The 10,912-nt window shown below is 33.4% G+C and overlaps 2 long non-coding RNA genes across 2 annotated transcripts; both read left to right on the top strand.

Annotated features, from left to right (window-relative positions):
• Positions 1-1,972: 1,972 nt before the first annotated feature.
• On the top strand, positions 1,973-3,315 carry LOC126666837 (uncharacterized). The gene is made up of 3 exons (XR_007637991.2): positions 1,973-2,148; positions 2,239-2,316; positions 3,212-3,315. It is a non-coding gene; the product is annotated as an uncharacterized LOC126666837 (long non-coding RNA).
• Positions 3,316-9,441: 6,126 nt separating this feature from the next.
• Positions 9,442-10,697, top strand: LOC130015074 (uncharacterized). Its single transcript, XR_008790099.1, has 3 exons — positions 9,442-9,530; positions 9,621-9,698; positions 10,594-10,697. It is a non-coding gene; the product is annotated as an uncharacterized LOC130015074 (long non-coding RNA).
• Positions 10,698-10,912: the final 215 nt, after the last annotated feature.

The raw sequence follows: 10,912 nt of genomic DNA, 5'->3' as shown, positions 1-10,912 counted from the left end.
TCTGGCGATTCCAAACTAGACACGTGGTCCAATTAGCTAATTAATTATTTTGGGGTATTACACTCGCGTGCATTCGACTTCATGAAATTCAACACCAGGAGGCCATGAAGAGAGCGATTGGTATAAAAGGAAAGGTATTCCTATATACCATAAGACATCGATAAGAATGTCATATATAAGTATGTACATAAATGGATACGAGGAAGACAGAAAACATCAAGAAAGATAACGTTAGACTTTGATAAACTCCAAAGTTATGCAATGCGAAAAGGAAAAAAAGATTATCAAAAGTATACCTGAATAGACAACGGGAAGGTAGGTAACAATGCTACCAAAAGACGATTTTTGGTACAAAAGTTATTAAGGATGCGAAACCTCGTTGAAAGAAAGTAAAATGAGAATGAACTTCGAGATAAAGTGAAGAATCAAACTTATACTCTACAAGAAGAGTATAAGTGAATACTAAAGGGCGCAGTTTCTAATTTGCCCACGAGCCCACGTTGTGAGCTGTGTTTTGACCTCAAAACACGATTATTACTAATCGAAACAAATGGATATAAGTAGATTGTATTGCATAGGTTGAATTTGGATAATTCAATCAAGGCATTGCTAAATTAAATTGGTTGTATTTAAACCTTAAGAGTGAGTGAAGAATACGAAATTAAGGGAAAAATAAAAGTGTTGAGAAGGTGTCAACTTTGAGGACGTTTTTGGAAGTCAAGGAAATCTTGAAAATAGGTCGAGTCTTAATAAAAGTTGTAGACGATATGATAAAATATGGGAATGCTGAATTAAATTCAGCTTAAGATATTTTTAGACGTTTGGTTTATCGACTTAAACAGCGGCCTAAAGGACTTGCAAGTGCAATTCCAAAGCTACCTCATGGAAGCAATTTCAGCGTAAGTTTTCGACATCGTCGAGGATTATTTTGAACTCGATGTTCAAATGAAAGTTGAAGATGGCATTGAAGACTATAAGACTTCCAACTTTTTTTAACAAACGAGCTACTCGAAAAAGCTATTTTAAAGGTCAAAGTTGACCAGAAGAGCAATTTTGGATAAGTTAAAATTAACTTAAAACATTAAGTTATTCAATTAAATTGTTCTAAATTAATAAAATTAAGATTTTGATTAATAAATAAAGGACAATATAGGGACGTTTAAAAGTTGTATCAAGTACGATACAAAAGAGATACGACGAATAAAGTACCGCGGAGGAGCAACAAGTCTACGCGTGACAGAAATCACGAAGAAAAACGTATAAGAAGATAATAGGAAGTTTACCTAAGAAGGTAATTAAAGTATAGAAAAATTCGAGGACAAATTTTTATAAGGGGGGGAGAATGTAAAACCCCGTACGTTTGACGTTGCCAAAGTGGGCAACGTAATTAAAATTAGTGGTCAGAGCGACTAGAAAAGGGAGTTAGCGAAGAAATTAAGTAATTAAGGACGAGGATAGGTCGATATTGAAATTTAAAGAAGTAATTTCAATATTTGTAATGCCTAAAATAAATAAACGGGACTAAGGAAAAGTTGGAATTAAAAATAAGATTAAGTCCCCGAGAAATTAGAAAATGGAATTTTATTGCCCGAAAAATATTAAATAAATAAATTATTGACGGGAATCAGTAATTAAGAAAATAATATTGATAATTTGGATATCAATATTCATAAGAGAAAAATAAGGACGAAAAAGTGACGGAAATCGTCGTTTTCGATAAAATTAGAAAATTGAGCGTTTTAGCCAAAATTTGACAAAATCAATTAACGGAGTTTAAATAATAAGTTGGCGGAAGAGTATTATTTATTTGGATATAAATAATACAAAATTTTGTCGAGATTAAATGATTAAGTGATTTCTTGGCTAAATTGAGCAAAAGAAAAGCTTGGGAATTTAAGTGTAAGGAGGTGGCAACTTCAAGGACCAAAGGAGACATTTTCCAATATTATATGTATCACCTCCTTATGATTTAACATCAGCAAAACCCTCATTTCAGCTAGCCAAATTCGTTTCTCCCCATCCTCCATTGAAGAACATTAACAAATTTTCAAATTACCATAACTTCTTCGTTTTTGATCCGAATCGAGTGATTCTTGCGGCCACGGAACAAGAAAAGGATCCTCTACTGGATTATGGATTCAATTTGAGGTAAGAATATCATTTTATAGTTAGGGTTTCATAGTTATTAGTTTCGGTTTTGATGATTATAAGGGTGATATGAATGTTTGATCATTGTAGTGAAATTGTGAGCTTACATGGTGAATTTTAATGGTGATTCTTGGAGCTAGAACCATTCGGATTTGATTATCAATCAAGGTAAGGATTAATTTCTGGAAATTTATTAATTCTTGATGGATAAATTGGATAGGTTTTATGGCTTAGGAGTTGGCAATTTCATGAGTTGATGATGTTTGATAGCTTAAAAGTTGGTGTTGTTATGAATGAAACATTGGATAGGAAATTGACTATAGTATTTGGCCATGATAAATGTTAGGTGTGTAAGAGTTCAAATGATAATAACATACTCTGATTAAGAGTCATTAGGGCTGAATTGGAGTTGAATTTGATTGAGTATGTTGAATGAAAACTTGGATGGAAAATAATGGTAGCATTCGGCTTAGGTATGAAATCCATGTTCAAATGAGTTTGAAAATATTTTAATCATGGATTTCAAGTGTCTATTGGTGTGTATGGGGGTCTGGCTTGTGTTGATATGAAATCATGATATCGATTAAGGTTTTAGTCTCGACGCAAACTAGTTTGACGTTTTGCACAAAATTGTTTTGCAAAAGAGTCTTAGTGCGAGGGTCATATCTTGAGTTGTGTAACTCCAAATTGAACTCCGTTTGTTGGTATAGAAACTTTAAGATGTTGTCTATAATTTTCTAAGTATAAGGGTTTTCTAATTCTACCTCTAAGATGTTCATTTAGAGAAGAATAATTTGTTGTGCATTCAGCCCTGCAGTTTAATAACAGCCCCAAGGAAATAATTTATGGGCTAGTTTCCGACACCTTCGAGTGCTAATCCTAGTCCGAGACCTAAATAAAAGTTGTAGGCGACATTATAAAATTTAAGAATGTAATTTTTTTTAAGGGTCGGACTGTTTTAAGTAAACGATTTCGATAACCGAAGTTGGTTAGAAATCTAGTTTTGGATAACTTTATTATTGCTAGATTTTCATTAATTCGAGTTATTATCGACTTCACGTAGGCCTAGAGAGGCGACTACCAACGGGAACCGGAACGTATAGAACACGACATCGCTATGCTGTTATTAAAGCGTGTGGATAGCAAGTTGTGAGTATACTTTACTCTCGCGTATTATTACGCTATAAAAATATTATTAAATATTTTATTTATAAGTTATAAAAACACATCGCATTATATAATGATTTGTCGTGATTTGAAATTGTATGAATTAAATGGTTATTCTACCGTGAGATACACGGAATGTGACTTATTATATATATATATATATATATATATATATATATATATATATATATATATATATATATCATATATATTAATAGTTTATGTTTGATAATTAAATTGTGAATTCATTTATTATATATTTGAGAATGAATTATATATTTGGTGTTGGATCAAATTGTGTAGTGTTTTATTGTTGTTTGTTCTATGTTTGAAATATCGTATATCGTTTATTACTATTTGTTCTATGCTTGAAAATGATGTGTGATCCGAAGAAACAATCTACCTATTAGGCGTCAATAGGCCGTGTGATCACCGGTGTCTAGATACGTGTATATAGAAATGTTTGATATAAGCTCATTAAATGTTAATCATAATTGTGATTATAAAGTGGAAGGAGGATTATATTTGGTAGATACGAGGTAACTCGATTGAACTATCTCGGGACCCGTATCTAGTGAGTAAATCGGTTGAATTATCTCGGGACTCCCACCTTGGGATTAAGCAGTGGCATGAGTAACTCGGTTGAACTATCTCGGGACTATGCCACGTGGTAGCGGTAACTCAGTCGAACTATCTCGGGACCGTACCACTTGGATTAAAATGATTTGATACGAATGCGATACATATTAGGAAAGGTTAGGAGTTTAAGATTTAAGGTTTCTATCGGATCAAATCTTTGTTTGTAATATGATAACATTATATTTAATTAAATAAATGATTTTCAATTGCGATGTTATTTTTGTGATAATACCGTTAGTAAGGTATATCTCACTCAGCTTAAGCTGACCCCGTGGTTTTTAAACATTTCAAGTACCTAGACTTGGAGTGACTAGAAGTCCATTGTTTTGCCGGAAGTTTGTTTAACTATGTACAGTCTGACTTCCGCGAACTCTGCAGTAGTACATTGTGTGACCAGTCATGACCTAGGATAATACTATAGTGTTGGCAAATGTTTATAACTGCTATTGTGTATAACACAAATATTATAACGATGTTGGATTTGCGTAATCGGTGTTTATAAAATGACTTGTAATGTTTTCGTAATTAAATGCTTCCGTGTTATAACATAATTGCGAAAACGTTTTAGTGAATTTCATGCTTGCTACGGGTTTTGGAACTAAAATTCGCATTCTGTAGCGCCTGTCGCGGCCCTCGATTTTGGGTCGTGACAAAAGTGGTATCAGAGCAGTTGGTTCGGTTACCACTGCCAGTCTGTGAAAAGTGTTTGTTTGACCTTAAGTACCTAGGAACTACTGCAGCGTATAGAGTTGAGCCTTATTGACTATATGTGTTTGATTCAATTTACTTGAAGTTATAGGCTATCTATTGCCTAGTAGAACGCATGTGTGAGAGATTTCTTAGGTGTTTAAGTGACAGTGATATGCTTAGATAGTTAGTCAAAATTTAAGTTAGATGGTGCATATCATATATTAAATTATTGGATATTGTGGAAGAGTGGTTTGGACACTATCGTATGATGAAGAATTCTTCTTATTTAGCATATCTAGGCAAAAAGGGAACCCAGCTATATGCTGTATGAGAAGAGGATGAAGCGCCTCCTATTTATCAAAATGGATTTCATATAGTTACTGACAAACGATAAGGAATACATCAAAATGGGTTTCACACTAATGTCAGAGGATCACCTAAGAGCCATGGGAACAGGTATTTGTCATGGTGACAAATTTTATAGCTCGGGGTAGGACCATCTTGCCTAAGATGGAAGTTAGTAAGGGAAGTGAGGAAGACCCATCTAAGGAGGATCCAACAGAGGATCCTGATATTGAAGTATTTGGAGGTAGTCAGTTTTGGGCTAAGGTATTTAGGTACCGTGACATGAGAGATGAGATAATTCGAAAGGAGAACCAGGCCGAGGCGAGACCAAACAAGTATTCAAGCACAAATAGAATTTTTTCAGGGTACACTTATGATTGAAGCATACACTACTATGTTTCTGCTTATGGTGGACGCAATGCTTGAGTGTAACCGAGATAATGGAGGAGTCAACATTAAGTTCATTAAGGGATTAGGACCCGGCTTGTGGAGTTATATGACTATGAGTTGAAATATTTTGGATCATTAACCGTTGGAGCTTGTCAAATAGCTAGTAATTCGAGTGGAATGATGATTTCCTTCAACCTTTTCCTCCCGACGTGAAAGATCGATATTCCCTATACTTAGGAGTAATGATCTTAGTATTTGGCATGACCCTAAATTGGTGCATAGAAATAGAGGCAGTGCTAGACGCGCTAGAGAATGCGAACGTGGCATTGTGACCCGAGAGAGGGGTAAGTCCAATCAGACATCCAATATACGAAATGATTTCTATGTTGTATGTCATACATGTTTGTGTGATTGAAATATTTATATTATTTTGCTCTAATATGCGATTGATTTGATTCACGTGTTTACATGAATGATATAAACTGTGCGTTGCATATTTTATGTGGTTAATTGCTTTGTTTTGGTATATGATTGATCGTAATTGTGTTTGATCGATGTGGTGTGCATATGATAAATAGTGTATCATGTAGGCATTGCTAATAGAAATAGATTATGATAAACTGTGTTTATTAGGAATTATCCTATGCATAATTTATAGTATAACAATTGAACGAAAAACACATAAAATACATATATCATCAAACGTAATTCCTAATATTACGTTTTATTTATTGCGAAGGATGGTAAGTGATTAGAGAACAAAGATCATTGTGAAGAATCGATATGTATGCCTAAAGGCTACGAGATACAAGTATGTGATCGAAAAGATGGATCGTATAGATAAATGGAGATTAGAAGATATAGAGTGGGGTTTGATTTGAAGTGTTGGAGAGGAATAGTTTTGGCTGCGAAACACTTAGGCAAGTGTTAGCAGACGACAAAACTTTCAATATCAAAATCATAATAAACTCCAATAAAAAAATAATAAAAGCCAATAATGTCGCAGAGTGCGTAATCTGGAGGGACATACGGTTTCGCAAAGGATGTGAAAAACTTATGTTTTTAACGGTGTAATTAGGCTAAGACATTGCATATGGCCAATCATAATCACGTTAGCAATGCATACAATTTTTGTACGAAAAATATTTTTTTCAAAATATAGGTCATGCATCATATTTTTACAACGATGAAAGAAAATATGATTTTATCGAGCAACTCTTTAGTGATGAGAGCTGTCATCACTCTGAGCCACAATTGTACTAGAGTTTTCAAAGCGATTTGAAATCAAATGAAAAGTTTGAAATGGCCGGCCAAACCAATATAAGGTGATTGGAAATTTTGTTTTGTTTTGTAAGAGAACTCCGATGTAAAGCCCTGCGACAGTAAAAAAAAAATAAACGTATGTGATAAAATGCACCCCAATAAAAGAATTGAGCCTAAATAATAATAAAACGTTATCGAATCGATCGAGATGAGTAGTAAGAGGTGTCGATGAGACACTTATGATTGTACTTACACAAGGGTAAGACAGAGTGAAAGTAAGAAGCTTATAATGAAAATAACAAAATGTAAAGATCCGAAAAGAATGCGGGATACGAGTGGTATAGAGGAAAATTGGATAATACGCGTTTAAAACAAAGAAAGGGAGTAAAATGTGGGACGATTGGCTATCAGAAAGATACGTTATATGAAGATTAAAGTGAAAATATAAGAGGAAATTGGATTTGGTGAAGCTGTCGACTAAAGGAATTAAATGGATGGATTTGATATAAATACAAAAATTAACCTTGCTGATAAGTGGAGTATCAGTAAGAGTTTGAGATAAAAATTTACACTTAACCGAGAGTATTTCGCATCGACAAAATTTGAAGGATAATTTATCTACCTTAGATCAAGAGATAAGATCAAAAATCCTAGAATGAGGTGTATACGAGGATCGAGAAATACAATAAAAAAAGAAAACAAACTCTGTAAAACGATGGTGAAGACGTCACCAGTCTAATATAAGTAATTGACGTCCAAGAGTCGAAAGATAAAGAAGGATACGACATAAAGTAAGTAATGCCTCACGTGCATTCGACTTCATGAAATTCAACACCATGAGGCCATGAAGAGAGCGATTGGTATAAAAGGAAAGGTATTCATATATACCATAAGACAACGATAAGAATGTCATGTATAAGTATGTACATAAATGGATACGAGGAAGACAGAAAATATCAAGAAAGATAACGTTAGACATTGATAAACTCCAAAGTTATGCAATGCGAAAAGGAAAAAAAGATTATCAAAAGTATACATGAATAAACAATGGGAAGGTAGGTAACAATGCTACAAAAAGACGATTTTTGGTACAAAAGTTATTAAGGATGCGAAACGTCGTTGAAAGAAAGTAAAAGGAGAGTGAACTTCGAGATAAAGTGAAGAATCAAACTTATACTCTACAAGAATAGTATAAGTGAATACTAAAGGGCGCAGTTTCTAATTTGCCCACGAGCCCACGTTTTGAGCTGTGTTTGGACCTCAAAACACGATTATTGCTAATCGAAACAAATGGATATAAGTAGATTGTATTGCATAGGTTGAATTTGGATAATTCAATCAAGGCATTGCTAAATTAAATTGGTTGTATTTAAACCTTAAGAGTGAGTGAAGAATACGAAATTAAGGGAAAAATAAAAGTGTTGAGAAGGTGTCAACTTTGAGAACGTTTCTGGAAGTCAAGGAAATCTCGAAAATAGGTCGAGTCTCACTGAAAGTTGTAGACGAGATGATAAAATATGGGAATGCTGAATTAAATTCAGCTTAAGACATTTTTAGACGTTTGGTTTATCGACTTAAACAGCGGCCTAAAGGACTTGCAAGTGCAATTCCAAAGCTACCTCATGGAAGCAATTTCAGTGCAAGTTTTCGACATCGTCGAGGATTATTTTGAACTCGATGTTCCAATGAAAGTTGAAGATGGCATTGAAGACTATAAGACTTCCAACTTTTTTTAACAAACGAGCTACTCGAAAAAGCTATTTTAAAGGTCAAAGTTGACCAGAAGAGCAATTTTGGATAAGTTAAAATTAACTTAAAACATTAAGTTATTCAATTAAATTGTTCTAAATTAATAAAATTAAGATTTTGATTAATAAATAAAGGACAATATAGGGACGTTTAAAAGTTGTATCAAGTACGATACAAAAGAGATACGACGACTAAAGTACCGCGGAGGAGCAACAAGTCTACGCGTGACAGAAATCACGAAGAAAAACGTAAAAGAAGATAATAGGAAGTTTACCTAAGAAGGTAATTTAAGTATAGAAAAATTCGAGGACGAATTTTTATAAGGGGGGGAGAATGTAATACCCCGTACGTTTGACGTTGCCAAAGTGGGCAACACAATTTAAATTAGTGGTCAAAGCGACTAGAAAAGGGAGTTAGCGAAGAAATTAAGTAATTAAGGACGAGGATAGGTCGATATTGAAATTTAAAGAAGGAATTTCAATATTTGTAATGCCTAAAATAATTAAAAGGGACAAAGAAAAAGTTGGAATTAAAAATAAGATTAAGTCCCCGAGAAATTAGAAAATGGAATTTTATTGCCCGAAAAATATTAAATAAATAAATTATTGACGGGAATCAGTAATTAAGAAAATAAAATTGATAATTTGGATAACAATATTCATAATAGAAAAATAAGGACGAAAAAGTGACGGAAATCGTCGTTTTCGCTAAAACTAAAAAATTGAGCGTTTTAGCCAAAATTTGACAAAATCGATTAACGGGGTTTAAATAATAAGTTGGCGGAAGAGTATTAATTATTTGTACATAAATAATACAAAATTTTGTCGAGATTAAACGATTAAGTGATTTCTGGGCTAAATTGAGCAAAAGAAAAGCTTGGGAATTTAAGTGTAAGGAGGTGGCAACTTCAAGGACCAAAGGAGACATTTTCCAATATTATATATATCAATTCCTTATGATTTAACATCAGCAAAACCCTCATTTCAGCTAGCCAAATTCGTTTCTCCCCATCCTCCATTGAAGAACATTAACAAATTTTCAAATTACCGCAACTTCTTCGTTTTTGATCCGAATCGAGTGATTCTTGCGGCCACGGAACAAGGAAAGGATCCTCTACTGGATTATGGATTCAATTTGAGGTAAGAATCTCATTTTATAATTAGGGTTTCATAGTTATTAGTTTCGGTTTTGATGATTATAAGGGTGATATGAATGTTTGATCATTGTAGTGAAATTGTGAGCTTACATGGTGGATTTTAATGGTGATTCTTGAAGCTAGAACCATTCGGATTTGATTATCAATCAAGGTAAGGATTAATTTCTGGAAATTAATTAATTCTTGATGGATAAATTGGATAGGTTTTATAGCTTAGGAGTTGGCAATTTCATGAGTTGATGATGTTTGATAGCTTAAAAGCTGGTGTTGTTATGAATGAAACATTGGATAGGAAATTGACTAAAGTATTTGGCCATGATAAATGTTAGGAGTATAAGAGTTCAAATGATAATTACATGCTCTGATTAAGAGTCAGTAGGGCTGAATTGGAGTTGAATTTGATTGAGTATGTTGAATGAAAACTTGGATGAAAAATAATGGTAGTATTCGGCTTAGGTATGAAAACCATGTTCAAATGAGTTTGAAAATATTTTAATCATGGATTTCAACTATCTATTGGTGTGTATGGGGGTCTGGCTTGTGTTGATATGAAATCATGATATCGATTAAGGTTTTAGTCTCGACGCAAACTAGTTTGACGTTTTGCACAATATTGTTGTGCAAAACAGCCTTAGTGCGAGGGTCATATCTTGAGTTGTGTAACTCCAAATTGAGCTCCGTTTGTTGGTAAAGAAACTTTAAGATGTTGTCTATAATTTTCTAAGGATAAGGTTATTATAATTCTGCCTCTAAGAAGTTCATTTAGAGCAGAACATTTTGTTGTGCAGTCACCCCTGCAGTTTAAAAACAGCCCCAAGGAAATAATTTATGGGATAGTTTCCGACACCTTCGAGTGCTAATCTTAGTCTGAGACCTAAATAAAAGTTGTAGGTGACATTATAAACTTTAAGAATGTAATTTTATTTAGGGGTTAGACTATTTTAAGTAAACGATTTCGATAGCCGAAGTTGGCTAGAAATCTAGTTTTGGATAAATTTATTATTGCTAGATTTTCATTAATTCGAGTTATTATCGACTTCGCGTAGGCCTAGAGAGGCGACTACCAACGGGAACCGGAACGTATAGAACACGACATCGCTATGATGTTATTAAAGCGTGTGGATAGCAAGTTGTGAGTATACTTTACTCTCGCGTATTATTACGCTATAAAAATATTATTAAATATTTTATTTATAAGTTATAAAAACACATCGCATTATATAATGATTTGTCGTGATTTGAAATTGTATGAATTAAATGGTTATTCTACCGTGAGATACACGGAATGTGACTTATTATATATATATATCATATATATTAATAGTTTATGTTTGATAATTAAATTGTGAATTCATTTATTATATA

Source organism: Mercurialis annua, linkage group LG2 (assembly GCF_937616625.2).
Source record: "Mercurialis annua linkage group LG2, ddMerAnnu1.2, whole genome shotgun sequence".
Lineage (NCBI taxonomy): Eukaryota > Viridiplantae > Streptophyta > Magnoliopsida > Malpighiales > Euphorbiaceae > Mercurialis > Mercurialis annua.
Note: the sequence above shows the minus strand (reverse complement) of the source record. Positions and strands in the feature narration are given on the sequence as shown.